General features: G+C 43.5%; 1 non-coding gene across 1 annotated transcript; it reads right to left on the bottom strand.

The window, feature by feature from the left end:
• Positions 1-1,977: 1,977 nt before the first annotated feature.
• Positions 1,978-2,051, bottom strand: trnai-aau (transfer RNA isoleucine (anticodon AAU)). Its single transcript has one exon. It is a non-coding gene; the product is annotated as a tRNA-Ile (tRNA).
• Between the last annotated feature and the right edge of the window lie 16,397 nt (positions 2,052-18,448).

Raw genomic sequence — 18,448 nt, 5'->3', positions numbered from 1 at the left:
ATTTTAAGGTGTTAGAAGTGTTTTTAGGGGAAAAAGAAAAGGAAGCTAGGGATTTGACATGTAGTGGTGTGATAAATAAAGTTAGGAAGGTTATAAATATGTGGAAGGGGAGATTTTTAAAATTAAAGGGTAAAGTAATTGTTATAAATTCTTTATTGATGTCAATTTTTATACATGTAGTGAATGTTTTAGATATGCCAGATTGGGTTTTATCTGAAATTAATAAGATTTTGGTTGATTTTTTATGGGACGGGAAGGGGGTGAAAATAGCTTTTAAGACTTTGATTGCAGGTTACGAGGAGGGGGGTTTGAAGTTGGTGGATTTAAGGTTAAGAAATTTTTACCACATATTTCTTATGAATGTACCATTTTAGAAATTATTTAAATCAGACGATATTTTTAAATCCAAAGATAAAGTGTAATAATATGACGTTGTTTTGTAAATATTTTATGAGGGCTGGGATGAGGCAGATAGGTGACATAGCATATGGGGTAATTCCTGGGTTCCTTCCGTTTCAAGCAATATATGATAATGTGGTTGAAATAGATGAAGAGATAAGTAAAACTACTGTGGAGAATATGTACAAGAAAATATTAGGATGTATTCCTGGGGAGTGGGTGATTTTAATAAATAAAGAGGTGGTCAAAAGATCTAGGGGTTTACCAGTTTTATATTATGAAAGTAATGGGGAGAAACATGATTTGTCAGTTTTAAAAGTTAAAATGTTTTATAGTAAATGTATTTTAAAAGAGATAAAGGTTCTTGCTTCGGAAAAAGTGTGGTCTAGGGTGTTTGCAAGTATGGATGTGAAATCAATATGGAAGAATGTAAATGTAAAATATAATTCTATACAGTGTGAAGACAATGATTTTAAATTGAAACATAATAGGATTTTTACAAATGTGGTTTTGCATCAAATAAATAGGGATATTAAAAGAGAATGTGATATTTGTAGGAACATTTTATGCATTTTTCTGTTGAATGTAGCAGGTTAAAAGATGTTCATGAGTTTTTAAAATTGCTTTTAGTAAAACATTGGGGGGAGGAGATTTTTAATGGTGTGGAATGGAGGAGATTCCTTCTTTTTGGTATTAATGGGAAAAGTAAAGTTTTGAATTTTAATTTGGTTAATTATGTTTTAAGTCATGCTAGATATGCTGTAAGATTAAGAAGGAACATGGGTCATTATGAAGGGAAATGTGGAAGTGGAAGGTCTTTTTAGGAGGATTTTAGAAAAGGATATAGAGGTAATATATAAATATGGTGGAGGACATTTTGAAAAACTGTTTGTGTTGGGGAGTCATTTTATTGAAATAATGTCAAATAGGAAATTTGTATTTAATTATTAATTGGTATTAGTGAATGATTGTGTTTGAAATTGTTTTTATTCTATTATTCTTCTGATTTTGTAAAAGGGTGAATTGTTCATCCTTATTTATTACTGACTGAATGTTGCAAATATTGTGTGTTTTTTTTCATAATAAAAGGTTTTTAAAAAATATTAAAAAATGGTAGAGTGCTTACTTAGCATGTGAGATGTAGTGGGATCGATGCCCGCATTCTCCAAAAACACTTTGTTTATGTGGATCCAAGAAAGCTCCAGTTCGCACTTCATGCAGCCTTGTCTAACAACAACCTACTGTCATGTAAAAATGACAAGCAACTTTCATGTAACGCTGATGTCACAATGTCAGATGAAAATGAAAGACATTACTTGCTTTCAGAGGAGCAGCGTAGCACACACCATTGAGGCCCACAAATAAAGCTGTGGGCAGTTTCCTTGAAACCAAAGCAGAGCATAAAGTAAGAACAACTACTAATGCCGAAACCCTGGATTGAATCAGGGACCATTAGAACTTCAGTTTTAATGCTCTCAAAAAGGAGTTATTTCTGCAAGTCACTAAACTTTATTCTGTGCCACCCTTGCCGATACCCCCGCATGTGACTCACAATTTTGACACTCAAAATGTACCTCATAGCCAGTATGGGGATCGAACTCATGGCCTTGGGGTTATTAGCACCACACTCTAACCGACTGAGCTAACCGGCCAATGGCTACAGTGCACAATTTGTGAGATGCACCGAGCCTCTGCAAGTGCTGGCGTGTAAAACTAACAAGTCCACCAACAGATTAGCCTGACAAGACTGGACCCTATTGGTTGCTCCTTGTGGCAATTCCAACCTTGCTGGGGAATTTGATCAAATGTTAGGGTGCTTGCTTAGCATTCGAGAGGTAGTGCGATCGATGCCCGCATTCTCCAAAATCATTTTTTTTGTCGATCCATGAAAGCTCCAGTTCACACTTCATGCAGCCTTGTCTTACGACAACCTACTGTCATGTAACAACGACAAGCAACTTTCATGTAACACTGATGTCACAATATCATATGAAAAAAAAGACATAACTTACTTTCAGAGGAGCAGCGAAGCAATTTCCTTGAAAAAAAAAGCAAAGCATGAAGAAAGAACAGCTAATGCCAAAACCCAGGATCGAAATACGGACCTTTTAGATCTTCAGTCTAAGGCTCTCCCAACTTAATCATTTTGGGAGGCCACAAAAATACACTCTGTGGCACCCTTGACGATGCACATGCATGTGACTCACAATTTTGACACTCAGAATGTACCTCACTGCCAGTACGGGGATCGAACCCACACCATTGGATTTTATAGCACCATGCTCTAACCAACTGAGCTAACCAGCCGCTGGCTATGGAGCTCAATTGTTGAGATGCACCGAGCCTCTGCAAGTGCTGGCGCGTAAACTAACAAGTCCACCAACACCATAGCCTGACAAGACTGGACACTCTTGGTTGCTCCTTGTGCAAATCCTACTGGCTGGGGAACTATCAAATGGTAGAGGGCTCGCTTAGAATGCGATGAGGTAGTGGGATCGATGCCCGCATTCTCCAAAAACATTTTGTTTTTGTGGATCCAAGAAAGCTCCAGTTCACTGTTTTTCCTTCCTCAGCCACCGTAACGCTGCGGTGAGGAGCTGCACTGCTCAGCACCTGGAGAGACTGGCTGAGGTCAAGGGGATGGCTTGTCTCCTGTCGGGGAAGAAAGACCTCACTGACCGTTTCTTGATTGCCGTCAGTAAACTGGCTGTGGACCCTGCACAGGAAGTCAGATGGGAAGTTCCTCCTGTAAAGCAGCTTGCTTCAACATAACAATTAAGGCCGGGATTCAATCCATGGCTCGCTATAGCACTAGATAGCCGACAATGCAGCTTTTAAAGGTAATTTAGTCTTGAGTCAACATCTGCAGCGTTTACCACGAATACAAATTGAAATTGCCTTTAAAAGCCACATTGTCGTCTGTCTACAGCATCTATGCTAAAGGGTGTCATGGATTGAATTGCGGATTTTAGGTATTCCAAAACAACCAGAGGTTCTCTTGGAGGGAAATAGTATTTGAAAACAAAAAGGAAAAATGATAAACACAAATAAGTGCTACGTGGCATAGGAAAATCCAAGTCCAGGCAAAAGCCAAAAGCTTCTGTGGTGGGCGGAGTGCAATGCATGCTGACACGATCACCAAATGTATGGTGTTTCCTCCGACACATTGGTGCAGCTGGATTCCAGGTTAAGCGGGCATTGTGTCAAGAAGCAGTGTAACTTAGCTGGGTTGTGTTTCGGAGGACGCACGGCTCTCGACCTTCGCCTCTCCAGAGTCCTTACGGGAGTTGCAGCGATGGGACAAGATTGTAACTACCAATTGGATAACACGAAATTGGGGTAAAAATAAAAATGTAAATGAGTCCAAATAGCCAATACCTGATTCAGTTTCCTTCCTTCTGTTTGGTGCCTAATGAAGACAACCCTACTTGATCACAATGGTCGGCCTGAAACAAGCGCTGTGCAGATTTGCTAAGTTTCCAAAATAACGAACGGTTAATACCCAGTTGTTAGATAGTTGAGATGATTTGTAGATCAGGTAATGCGGTACATTACTCAAACGGACCCTCTTGCAAATTCTACCTAATTTATGTCTTATTTTGATGGGATATTTTTTCTCGTGTTGCCATCAACTGAGTACTGTTTTTAATCACAGACAGCAGAAATGATTTGATATGTTGCACGTTTAAGATGATATTAATATCTTTGTCCACAGGCATCATGGTCGCAATATCTTGAGAAACGTGGCCACCAATGGCGACTTTGCTAAAATGTGGGACAAATTCGCTCCGAGGAAAGAGCGAGAATCCTTGAGGGAGGTCATCTCAAAGGTTAACCTCAAAGAAAGTTACATTCTCTCTGCATGATTAGATGTGTGACAAATGAGCTGATATTATTACATAAATCCTATCCCACCTTGCACAGACATCAGTTCAATGTCTAGTTTTGATTTAAATTTGGAACTCAACCAAAATGTGAAATCAACCAAAAATGTGGTTAAAAGTTTGGTGAAAAAAATCGAATTGTGTTTTCCACATTGATTCACCGTCATCACATAGATTTGTTTGTGGTTGAAATGAGGTGGAAACGTTTATAGATTTGTTTGTGGTTGAAATGAGGTGGAAACGTTTATTCAACCAGTTTTGGCCCATTGGGATGAATTTAATATACTGTAAGATTATATCTTTCTGTCTTTTCTCTTTTTCAACAGGGATATCTGAATAATCCCCAATTTGACTATTATCCCCTCCAGTCCCCAAACTCCAATACTTTCGCTCATTCTAAGAAATTTGACACTATCATCCAAACCCCCATGTAAATGCATCTTTAAACTGCATTGACTCCTTGTCCAAGTCCTGAATCCACTATAAGGCAATACGAACCACATTCAAAGCACTAAATTACCTTTCCTCAAAGCGCCTATCTGATCTACCAGCTCAATAGTGGTCTACTGAAACCATACACACCATCTCAGGGGGTGCTCAGATCATCAACCACTGACCTCCACACCATCCTCAAAACCAGCAGTCCTCTTTTGGAGGCAGATTGGTCAGTACACCTGTATGGCGCCAACATTGTGGATTTTCATCCAATACTTCTGGATTATAAGAACATTTTTTGGACAATAAAATTAGGTAATGGCGTTCTGCATTAGCATCGAACAGCCCCCGTGATATGCAGCTGTTCAGGGAAGCTAGAAACCGTTATACACAGGCAGTTAGAAAAGCCAAGGCTAGCTTTTTCAAGCAGAAATTTGCTTCCTGCAACACTAACTCTAAAAAGTTCTGGGACACTGTAAAGTCCATGGAGAATAAGAACACCTCCTCCCAGCTGCCCACTGCACTGAAGATAGGAAACACTGTCACCACTGATAAATCCACCATAATTGAGAATTTCAATAAGCATTTTTCTACGGCTGGCCATGCTTTCCACCTGGCAACTCCTACCCCGGTCAACAGCACTGCACCCCCAACAGCAACTCGCCCAAGCCTTCCCCATTTCTCCTTCTCCCAAATCCATTCAGCTGAAGTTCTGAAAGAGCTGAAAAATCTGGACCCCTACAAATCAGCCGGGCTAGACAATCTGGACCCTTTCTTTCTAAAATTATCTGCCGAAATTGTTGCCACCCCTATTACTAGCCTGTTCAACCTCTCTTTCGTGTCATCTGAGATTCCCAAAGATTGGAAAGCAGCTGCGGTCATCCCCCTCTTCAAAGGGGGACACTCTTGACCCAAACTGCTACAGACCTATATCTATCCTACCATGCCTTTCTAAGGTCTTGAAAGCCAAGTCAACAAACAGATTACCGACCATTTCGAATCTCACCATACCTTCTCTGCTATGCAATCTGGTTTCAGAGCTGGTCATGGGTGCACCTCAGCCACGCTCAAGGTCCTAAACGATATCTTAACCGCCATCGATAAGAAACATTACTGTGCAGCCGTATTCATTGATCTGGCCAAGGCTTTCGACTCTGTCAACCACCACATCCTCATCGGCAGACTCGACAGCCTTGGTTTCTCAAATGATTGCCTCGCCTGGTTCACCAACTACTTCTCTGATAGAGTTCAGTGTGTCAAATCGGAGGGTCTGCTGTCCGGACCTCTGACAGTCTCTATGGGGGTGCCACAGGGTTCAATTCTTGGACCGACTCTCTTCTCTGTATACATCAATGAGGTCGCTCTTGCTGCTGGTGAGTCTCTGATCCACCTCTACGCAGACGACACCATTCTGTATACTTCCGGCCCTTCTTTGGACACTGTGTTAACAACCCTCCAGGCAAGCTTCAATGCCATACAACTCTCCTTCCGTGGCCTCCAATTGCTCTTAAATACAAGTAAAACTAAATGCATGCTCTTCAACCGATCGCTATCTGCACCTACCCGCCTGTCCAACATCACTACTCTGGACGGCACTGACTTAGAATACGTGGACAACTACAAATACTTAGGTGTCTGGTTAGACTGTAAACTCTCCTTCCAGACCCATATCAAACATCTCCAATCCAAAGTTAAATCTAGAATTGGCTTCCTATTTCGCAACAAAGCATCCTTCACTCATGCTGCCAAACATACCCTTGTAAAATTGACCATCCTACCAATCCTCGACTTTGGCGATGTCATTTACAAAATAGCCTCCAATACCCTACTCAACAAATTGGATGCAGTCTATCACAGTGCAATCCGTTTTGTCACCAAAGCCCCATATACTACCCACCATTGCGACCTGTACGCTCTCGTTGGCTGGCCCTCGCTTCATACTCGTCGCCAAACCCACTGGCTCCATGTCATCTACAAGACCCTGCTAGGTAAAGTCCCCCCTTATCTCAGCTCGCTGGTCACCATAGCATCTCCCACCTGTAGCATACGCTCCAGCAGGTATATCTCTCTAGTCACCCCCAAAACCAATTCTTTCTTTGGCCGCCTCTCCTTCCAGTTCTCTGCTGCCAATGACTGGAACGAACTACAAAAATCTCTTAAATTGGAAACACTTATCTCCCTCACTAGCTTTAAGCACCAACTGTCAGAGCATCTTACAGATTACTGCACCTGTACATAGCCCACCTATAATTTAGCCCAAACAACTACCTCTTTCCCAACTGTATTTAATTAATTTATTTATTTTGCTCCTTTGCACCCCATTATTTTTATTTCTACTTTGCACATTCTTCCATTGCAAAACTACTATTCCAGTGTTTTACTTGCTATATTGTATTTACTTTGCCACCATGGCCTTTTTTGCCTTTACCTCCCTTCTCACCTAATTTGCTCACATTGTATATAGACTTGTTTTTTTTTTTTTTTACTGTATTATTGACTGTATGTTTGTTTTACTCCATGTGTAACTCTGTGTCGTTGTATGTGTCGAACTGCTTTGCTTTATCTTGGCCAGGTCGCAATTGTAAATGAGAACTTGTTCTCAACTTGCTTACCTGGTTAAATAAAGGTGAAATAAATAAATAAATAAAGATAAAATGGAAGCTGGCTACAGTCTCAGTTTTATCCTCCAAGACAGTGTGAGGATGTGTAACAACAATACCTGGGGTTTAACTTGATGATCAGGGCCAGATTGCCGAATGGGCACGCAGGGCACCTGCCCTGTGGGCCCCGACCTCCAGGGAAAATCATCATAACATCCAAAACTAAAAGTATTGTGGATGTATATTACAGTACGTGGACGTTTTACAATTTGTGAGCTCGTTTCATAGTTTGTAGCCATGTTTTATATAAATTTGTGCATATTTTGTAGAAATTCCTGAGCATTTTCTTTTTTTAGTGGGGATGTTATATATCAATTTGCTTACTGGTGCTCTTCCATGTCGTCCCTAGGAGGGGTGCGTCACTTGAGTGGGTTGAGTCACTGACGTGATCTTCCTGTCTGGGTTGTGCCGTAGCGGAGATCTTTGTGGGCTATACTCGGCCTTGTCTCAGGATGGTAAATTGGTGGTTGAAGATATCCTTCTACTGGAGTGGGGGCTGTGCTTTGGCAAAGTGGGTAGGTTTATATCCTGCCTGTTTGGCCCTGTCCGGGGGTATCGTCGGATGGGGCTACAGTGTCTCCCGGCCTTTCCTGTCTCAGCCTCCAGTATTTATGCTGTGGTAGTTTGTGTGTCGGGGGGCTAGGGTTAGTCTGTTATATCTGGAGTATTTCTCCTGTCTTATCCGGTGTCCTGTGTGAATTTAAGTATGCTGTCTCTAATTCTCTCGTTCTCTCTTTCTCTCGTTCTCTCTTTCTTTCCCTCTCTCGGAGGACCTGAGCCCTAGGACCATGCCTCAGGACTACCTGGCCTGATGACTCCTTGCTGTCCACAGTCCACCTGGCTGTGCTGCTGCTCCAGTTTCAACTGTTCTGCCTGCGGCTATGGAACCCTGACCTGTTCACCGGACGTGCAACCTGTCCCAGACCTGTTGTTTTCAACTCTCTAGAGACAGCAGGAGCAGTAGAGATACTCTGAATGATCGGCTATGAAAAGCCAACTGACATTTACTCCTGAGGTGCTGACCTGTTGCACCCTCGACAACCACTGTGATTATTATTATTTGACCCTGCTGGTCATCTATGAACATTTGAACATGTTCTGTTATAATCTCCACCCGGCACAGCCAGAAGAGGACTGGCCACCCCTCATAGCCTGGTTCCTCTCTAGGTTTCTTCCTAGGTTTTGACCTTTCATGGGAGTTTTTCCTAGCCAACGTGCTTCAACACCTGCATTGCTTGCTGTTTGGGGGTTTAGGCTGGGTTTCTGTACAGCACTTTGCGATATCAGCTGATGTACGAAGGGCTATATAAATACATTTGATTTGATTTTGATTTAATTTAAGGCAATTTAGTGCTAAAGATGGCAGCGGTGTTACATCCCTTGTATGCTGCCAAAGTTTGAATTGACCAAAGAGATGACAATCATGAAGACTTGCACAAACAACAAGAAGGAAGACAGCAGTGGGATTCAAACCCACGCCTCCAGAGAGACTGGAGCCTAAATTCAGCACCTTAGACCACTCAGCCACTCTACCCTGTGCTGTCAACAACCCCACAATTTGTCACCTGTTACCTAAGCCTGCTAAGCGCCCATTGATTTCAGTTTCTTCTTTTTCCATTTTTCGTTTGTATTCTTCATTTATATCATGTTGCTTTTTCTTCCTGTGTCAACACACCATTTGTTTTTGCTGCTTTATCTGAAGAGCACGTTTGTAGAGCCCTTTTTAAAAAAAAAAAATTTTACCCCTTTTTTATGGTATCCAATTGTTGTAGAAGCTACTATCTTGTCTCATCGCTACAACTCCCGTACGGGCTCGGGAGAGACGAAGGTTGAAAGTCATGCGTCCTCCGATACACAACCCAACCAGCAGTACTGCTTCTTAACACAGCGCACATCCAACCCGGAAGCCAGCCGCACCAATGTGTCGGAGGGTACACCGTGCACCTGGCAACCTTGGTTAGCGCTCACTGCGCCCGGCCCGCCACAGGAGTCGCTGGTGCGCGATGAGACAAGGACATCCCTACCGACCAAGCCCTCCCTAACCTGGACGACGCTAGGCCAATTGTGCGTCTGTGCTGGTTACGACAGAGCCTGGGCACGAACCCAGGGACTCTGATGGCACAGCTGGCGCTGCAGTACAGCGCCCTTAACCACTGCACCACCCGGGAGGCCTTTGTAGAGCCCTTTAACAAGCTCAGAAAGGTGGCTCTTGGCCAGCTGGTCGGAGGGGCCACTGCTATAGAACAGGATGAGGTACTTTGTCCTGGAATCACATAGCTCATACATTTACACCTGACGATGGTAACCCATGGCATATTTCTTCAGGACCCTGTCCTGGAATCACATAGCTCATACATTTACACCTGACGATGGTAACCCATGGCATTTTTCTTCAGGACCCTGTCCTGGAATCACATAGCTCATACATTTACACCTGACGATGGTAACCCATGGCATATTTCTTCAGGACTTTGTCCTGGAATCACATAGCTCATACATTTACACCTGACGATGGTAACCCATGGCATTTTTCTTCAGGACCCTGTCCTGGAATCACATAGCTCATACATTTACACCTGACGATGGTAACCCATGGCATATTTCTTCAGGACGTTGTCCTGGAATCACATAGCTCATACATTTACACCTGACGATGGTAACCCATGGCATATTTCTTCAGGACCCTGTCCTGGAATCACATAGCTCATACATTTACACCTGACAATGGTAACCCAAGGCATATTTCTTCAGGACCCTGTCCTGGAATCACATAGCTCATACATTTACACCTGACGATGGTTACTCATGGCATATTTCTTCAGGACTTTGTCCTGGAATCACATAGCTCATACATTTACACTTGCCGATGGTAACCCATGGCATATTTCTTCAGGACTTTGTCCTGGTATCGCTATAGTACCTCAGGATCTTATTCTGGAATTGCTTTCATAAGGACTCTCTCCTGGCTTCTCTTACACAAATCACATTTTATTTGTCGCATGCGCAGAATACCACAGGTGTAGACTTTACAGTGAAATGCTTACTTACAAGCCCTTAACCAACAATGCAGTTTTTAGAAAATACCAACAACAAGAAAGTATGAGATAAGAACAACAAATTAAAGATCACCAGTAAATAACTGGTACAGAGTCGATGTCGGGGACACCGGTGTCGAGGTAATTGAGGTAATATTAAAACGTAGGTAGAGTTATTAAAGTGACAACAAGAGAGAGTAGTAGCAGCAGCATAGTAAGGTGGGGAGTGGGCAATTCAAATAATCTGGGTAGCCATTTGATTAGCTAATCCCCAATTTGAGTCTCATGGCTTGGGGGTAGAAGCTGTTTAGAAGCCTCATGGACCTAGGCTTGGTGCTCCGGTACCTCTTGCTGTGCGGTAGCAGAGAGAACAGTCCATGACTAGGGTGGCTGGAGTCTGACAATTTTTAGGGCCTTCCTCTGACACCGCCTGGTATAGAGATCCTGGATGGCAGGAAGCTTGGCCCTGGTGATGTGCTGGACCATACGCACTACCCTCTGTAGTGCCTTGCGAGGCCGAGCAGTTTCCATACCATGCAGTGATACAACCCAGCAGGATGCTCTCGGTGGTGCAGTTGTAAAACATTTTGAGGATCTGAGAACCCATGCCAAACCTTTTCTCCTGAGGGTTAATATGCATTGTCATGCCCTCTTCACGACTGTCTTGATGTGCTTGGACCATGTTAATTTGTTGGTGATGTGGATGCCAAGGAACTTGAAGCTCTCAACCTGCTCCACTACAGCCCCGCCGATGAGAATGGGGACGTGCTCGTTGCTCCTTTTCCTGTAGTCCACAATCATCTCCTTAGTCTTGGTTACGTTGAGGGATAGTTTGTTATTCAGGCACCACCCGGCCAGGTCTCTGACCTCCTCCCTATAGGCTGTCTCATCGTTGACGGTGATCAGGCCTACCACTGTTGTCATCAGCAAACTTAATGAGTGAACAGGGAGTACAGGATGGGACTGAGCATGCACCCCTGAGGGGCCCCTGTGTTGAGGATCAGCGTGGTGGATGTGTTGTTGCCTACCTTCCCCACCCGGGGGTGGCCTGTCAGGAAGTCCAGGATCCAGTTGCAGAGGAAGGTGTTTAGTCCCAGTATCCTTAACTTAGTGATCAGCTTTGACGGCACTTTGGTGTTGAACGCTGAGCTGTAGTCAATGAATAGCATTTTTGCATAGGGTGTTCCTTTTGTCTAGGTGTGAAAGGGCAGTGTGGAGTGCAATCTGTGGATCTATTGGGGTGGTATGGAAATTGGAGTGGGTCTAGGGTTTCTGGGATAATGGTGTTGATGTGAGCCATGACCAGCCTTTCAAAGCATTTCACGGCTACAGACATGAGTGCTACGGGTCGGTATTTATTTAGGCAGGTTACCTTAGTGTTCTTGGGCACAGGGACTATGGTGGTCTGCTTGAAACATGTTGGTATTACAGACTCTGTCAGGGACAGGTTGAAAATGTCAATGAAGACACTTGCCAGTTGGTCAGCACATGCTCGTCATCATAATCCATCTGGCCCTGCGGCCTTGTGAATGTTGACCTGTTTAAAGGTCTTACATCGGCTGCGGAGAGTGTGATCACACAGTCGTCCGGAACAGCTGATGCTCTCATGCATGTTTCAGTGTTACTTGCCTCAAAGCAAGAATATAAGTTATTTAGCTTGTCTGGTAGGCTCGTCTCACTAGGCAGCTCTCGGCTGTGCTTCACTTTGTAGTCTATAATAGTTTGCAAGCCCTGCCACAGCCGTTGAGCATCGGAGCCGGTGTAGTACGATTCGATCTTAGTCCTGTATTGACGCTTTGCCTGTTTGATGGTTCATCGGCGGGAATAGCGGGATTTCTTATAAGCTTCTGGGTTAGAGTTCCGCTTCTTGAAAGCAGCAGCTCTACCCTTTTAGCTCAGTGCGAATGTTGTCTGTTATCCACGGCTTCTGGTTGGGGTATGTACGTACAGTCACTGTGGGGACGATGTACATACGTCATCCCTCGGGTCTCCCCGGGAGCAATCAGCAAGCGGAGTTGCCATCCCTCCTCGTCGCCAAATTGTGTTAGCAATTCTATAGGAAGAGAGAGACTGACTCTTTCAAACAACAATTTCATAAGATTTACAAAAACGAAGCCATCAACCATCACCAATAATGGCTCAGAGTTGAAAGCTTAACAAACATAGTCGGGTCCTTGCTTTATTGAGAAAATACAACCCCTTTCTGTATACGTGGCAGTCAGCAGATAGTGTGTAAAAGGTCATTAGTTGTCCGTGCAGACTTAAGATAGACGGTTGAGCCCTCGGGCTATCAAGCTTGTGCTAACTGCATTCAAAAGAACAAACACTATGTACTCCTTTCTGCAAGTTTCCATACATGTGACTTTCTGTAGATGGTAAACCCACGGGATGTCTGTCACATTCTGCAGTTGCACCCAAACGACTCTTAGTCATAAGACAGGGCTTACAGCTACTGTTGAAGTCTGAAGTTTACATATACTTAGGTTGGAGTCATTAAAACTCGTTTTTCAACCACTCCACAAATTTCTTGTTAACAAACTATAGTTTTGGCAAGTCGGTTAGGACTACTTCAAATCAAATGTATTTGTCACATACACATGGTTAGCAGATGTTAATGCGAGTGTAGCAAAATGCTTGTGCTTCTAGTTCCGACCATGCAGTAATATCTAACAAGTAATTTAACTTAACACTTTCACAACAACTACCTTTTATACACAAAGGAATGGATACGAATATGTACATAAAAATATATGAATGAGTGATGCCCGAACGGCATAGGCAAGATGCAGTAGATGGTATAGAGTACAGTATATACATATGAGATGAGTAATGTAGGGTATGAAAACATTATATAGAGTGGCATTGTTTAAAGTGGCTAGTGATATACATTTAATTACATCAAGGTGGCAAGATGCTTTGTGCATAACACAAGTCATTTTTCAAAAAATTGTTTACAGAGATTATTTCACTTATAATTCACTGTGTTACAATTCCAGTGGATCAAGATGACATACACTAAGTTGACTATGCCTTTAAGGCAATGTAGTGCTAATTCAATGTGTTCTGCATGCGTGGATTTGACTACACACAACATTTCTTACAATATTGTAAGAATATTGAAACGCTGCAAAAGTATGGATTGAGTAAAGAGATACCCACACTGAAGCCTTGCACAAACATTGACAACATCAAAGATGGCAGCATTGTGATACAAAGCCAATCCTCCAGAGAGACTTGAGCCTAAATCCAGTGCCTTTAGACCACTCTGCCACGCTACCCAGCCTCTTCCACAAAGCCAAACGTTCTCATCTGTTACCTAGGCTTGCTAAGCTCCCATTAATTTCAAAAACAGTGTCCCCCATCATGCCGAACTAGAGGCATGACTGATAGGGACAACTAGCAGAATGCCGAATAGGGCCTAAAAAAAGCTTTTCATCCTTGTTCATGAAAAAGTGCTGGAAAATATGTTTCAATTTCGTGACCAAGAAACGGTGTCTCCTGTCATGATGAACTAGCGGCATTCCAGATAACGCCAACAAACTAGTGGCATAACGGTTAGGACCTAAAACAAGATTTCTGTCCTTTTAATTTAAAAAGTGCTGAAAAATATGTTTCAAATTCGTGACCTACAAACAGTGTCCCTGTCATGCCGAACTAGCGGCATTTTGGATAGGGACAACAATCTAGTGGCATAACGGTTAGTGCCTTAAACAACATTTTCGTCCTTTTTATTTAAAAAGTGCTGAAAAACATGTTTTAAATTTGTGACCTGTAAACGGTGTCTCCTGTCATGCTGAACTAGCAGCATGCCGGACAAGGACAACAAAAATGATTTTCGGCATTGTTCATGAAAGTGTGCTGAAAAAATGTTTCAAATTCGTGACCCAGAAACAGTGTATCACGTCATGCCGAACTAGAGGCATGACGGATAGGGACAACTAGCAGAATGCCAGATAGGGCCTAAAAAAAGTTTTGCGTCCTTGTTCATGAAAAAGTGCTGAAAAATATGTTTGTAATTCGCAATCAAGAAACGGTGTCTCCTGTCATGCTGAACTAGCGACATGCCGGACAACGACAACAAAAAATATTTTAGTTTATGTTCATGAAAGTGCGCTGAAAAATATTATTCAAATTCGTGACCCAGAAACGATGTCTCCTGTCATGCCGACCTAGAGGCATGCCGGCTAGGGACAACAAAACTGGTTTGCATAGCGGTTAGGGCCTAAAACAAGAATTTTGGCATTTGTCTTTAAAAAGTACTGAAAAACATGTTTCAAATTCAGTATAGTTCTGGCCTGGTGTTCTGCCCTTAACCCTGTACTGCTTCTCCCCCACCTCACAGACATTAGGAGAGAGAAGATAGACAACTTATAAGATACAGCAAATAATAAAAGACCACATTATGTATTTTTGTAATATCACAAACCTGTATTCCTCACTATTTTACCTGCTCAATGTCAGATTGAGTTGACGATGCTCTCCTGGGCCAGAAAACATGAGCGCCGAGTTGACCTTCTGACGTTGCCCAGCGGCCAAGGGCATTTTCAGAAGGTCAAATAAAGCAGGGAGATTGAACGCTTTTGTCCTCTGGAGGATTTTACCCTTAAGGACCCGCATTGCTGCCTCAACAAAGTTATGTGTTGTTCCCTCGAGTTGGCAGCTTCTCCCGATAGTTGAGTGCCCAACACTCTCGACGACTGAACAATCGATCGAAATAAGACGTGTAATTAGGGTAAAATATGTACTTGAACAATGTCTTGTACTATAACATATTGGTTACAAAATATTGGGAAAATGTATCCAAAATAACAACATATCCCAAACATGGACTGGGCAAATGTCTTTGAGAAAAGACTAAAACTGATCAGCAAGTTCTGGTTTTATCGTAAAAAAGTTAATGAGAATAAAGCATAGGATAATAGATTGCACTTCATTATACTGTTATACTACACTAACCTAGCTACAACTGGGTTTTGTTTGGACTGCTGATAGAGGGGCTCAGCCATCTCTTCCCTGGAATACATGATGTCTTTGATAGAGAAGGGGTTCTGCCTGTCTCTCAGGTCTACTCCACAGCCACACTGCCTGGAGTAGGTGGAAGGTGCAAACGCTCAGTTTGGCTCCTGGAAATGCCCTCCCTCCGTCCCTTCTCTGCCTTGCAGTTATCTGTAATGATGATGCGAGGACCAGCCTGACCTCTCCCTGCAAAGGCGTCCTCCCTCAGTATGTCCTTCACTAAAGAATCTCTGTGGCCGACGTGAGTAAGACGTTTAAGCGTGTTTACCCTTGCGGGCCAGACAGCATCCCTTGCCGTGTCCTCAGGGCATGCGGATACCAGCTAGCTTTAGTGTTTACTGACATATTCAATCTCTCCCTATCCCAGTCTGCTGTCCCCACTTGCTTCAAGATGTCCACCATTGTTCCTGTACCCAAGAAAGCAAAGGTAACTGAACTAAATGACTTCTGTCATCATGAAGTGCTTTGAGAGACTAATCAAGGATCATATCACCTCCACCTTACCTGACACCCTAGACCCACTTCAATTTGCTTACTGCCCCAATAGATCCACAGACGATGCAATTGCCATCGCACTGCACACTGCCCTATCCCTTCTGGACAAGAGGAATACCTACAGTGGGGCAGAAAAGTATTTAGTCAGCCACCAATTGTGCAAGTTCTCCCACTTAAAAAGATGAGAGAGGTCTGTAATGTTCATCATAGGTACACTTCAACTATGACAGACAAAATGTGGGAAAAAAATCCAGAAAATCACACTGTAGAATTTTAAATGAATTTATTTGCAAATTATGGTGGAAAATAAGTATTTGGTCACCTACAAACAAGCAAGATGTCTGGCTCTCACAGACCTGTAACTTCTTCTTTAAGAGGCTCCTCTGTCCTCCACTCGTTACCTGTATTAATGGCACCTGTTTGAACTTGTTATCAGTATAAAAGACACCTGTCCACAACCTCAAACAGTCACACTCCAAACTCCACTATGGCCAAGACCAAAGAGATGTCAAAGGACACCAGAAACAAAATTGTAGACATGCACCAGGCTGGGAAGCCTGCATCTGCTATAGGTAAGCAGCTTGGTTTGAAAAAATCAACTGTGGGAGCAATTATTAGGAAATGGAAAACATACAAGACCACTGATAAATCTCCCTCGATCTCCAAATCAAATCAAATCGAATTTTATTTGTCACATACACATGGTTAGCAGATGTTAATGCGAGTGTAGCGAAATGCTTGTGCTTCTAGTTCCGACAATGCAGTAATAACCAACAAGTAATCTAGCTAACAATTCCAAAACTACTACCTTATAGACACAAGTGTAAGGGGATAAAGAATATGTACATAAAGATATATGAGTGAGTGATGGTACAGAGCGGCATAGGCAAGATACAGTAGATGGTATTGAGTGCAGTATATACATATGAGATGAGATGAATAATGTAGGGAATGTAAACATTATATTAGGTAGCATTGTTTAAAGTGGCTAGTGATATATTTTACATCATTTCCCATCAATTCCCATTATTAAAGTGGCTGGAGTTGAGTCAGTGTGTTGGCAGCAGCCACTCAATGTTAGTGGTGGCTGTTTAACAGTCTGATGGCCTTGAGATAGAAGCTGTTTTTCAGTCTCTCGGTCCCAGCTTTGATGCACCTGTACTGACCTCGCCTTCTGGATGATAGCGGGGTGAACAGGCAGTGGCTCGGGTGGTTGTTGTCCTTGATGATCTTTATGGCCTTCCTGTGACATCAGGTGGTGTAGGTGTCCTGGAGGGCAGGTAGTTTGCCCCCGGTGATGCGTTGTGCAGACCTCACTACCCTCTGGAGAGCCTTACGGTTGTGGGCGGAGCAGTTGCCATACCAGGCGGTGATACAGCCCGACAGGATGCTCTCGATTGTGCATCTGTAGAAGTTTGTGAGTGCTTTTGGTGACAAGCCGAATTTCTTCAGCCTCCTGAGGTTGAAGAGGCGCTGTTGCGCCTTCTTCACCACGCTGTCTGTGTGGGTGGACCAATTCAGTTTGTCTGTGATGTGTACGCCGAGGAACTTAAAACTTACTACCCTCTCCACTACTGTTCCATCAATGTGGATAGGGGGGTGTTCCCTCTGCTGTTTCCTGAAGTCCAGAATCATCTCTTTAGTTTTGTTGACGTTGAGTGTGAGGTTATTTTCCTGACACCACACTCCGAGGGCCCTCACCTCCTCCCTGTAGGCCGTCTCGTCGTTGTTGGTAATCAAGCCTACCACTGTTGTGTCGTCCACAAACTTGATGATTGAGTTGGAAGCGTGCGTGGCCACGCAGTCGTGGGTGAACAGGGAGTACAGGAGAGGGCTCGGAACGCACCCTTGTGGGGCCCCAGTGTTTAAAAAAAAAAAAAATTTTTACCTTTATTTTACTAGGCAAGTCAGTTAAGAACAAATTCTTATTTTCAATGACAGCCTAGGAACAGTGGGTTAACTGCCTGTTCAGGGGCAGAACGACAGATTTTGTACCTTGTCAGCTCGGGGATTTGAACTTGCAACCTTTCGGTTACTAGTCCAATGCTCTAACCACTAGGCTACCCTGCCGCCCCTTGAGGATCAGCGGGGTGGAAATGTTGTTGCCTACCCTCACCACCTGGGGGCGGCCCGTCAGGAAGTCCAGTACCCAGTTGCACAGGGCGGGGTCGAGACCCAGGGTCTCGAGCTTGATGACGAGCTTGGAGGGTACTATGGTGTTGAATGCCGAGCTGTAGTCGATGAACAGCATTCTCACATAGGTATTCCTCTTGTCCAGATGGGTTAGGGCAGTGTGCAGTGTGGTTGAGATTGTATCGTCTGTGGACCTATTTGGGCGGTAAGCAAATTGGAGTGGGTCTAGGGTGTCAGGTAGGGGTGAGGTGATATGGTCCTTGACTAGTCTCTCAAAGCACTTCATGATGACGGAAGTGAGTGCTACGGGGCGGTAGTCGTTTAGCTCAGTTACCTTAGCTTTCTTGGGAACAGGAACAATGGTGGCCCTCTTGAAGCATGTGGGAACAAC

Source organism: Oncorhynchus nerka, linkage group LG4, assembly GCF_034236695.1.
Source record: "Oncorhynchus nerka isolate Pitt River linkage group LG4, Oner_Uvic_2.0, whole genome shotgun sequence".
In the NCBI taxonomy this organism is placed as follows: Eukaryota; Metazoa; Chordata; class Actinopteri; order Salmoniformes; family Salmonidae; genus Oncorhynchus; species Oncorhynchus nerka.
This window is presented reverse-complemented; position numbering and strand designations above follow the sequence as displayed.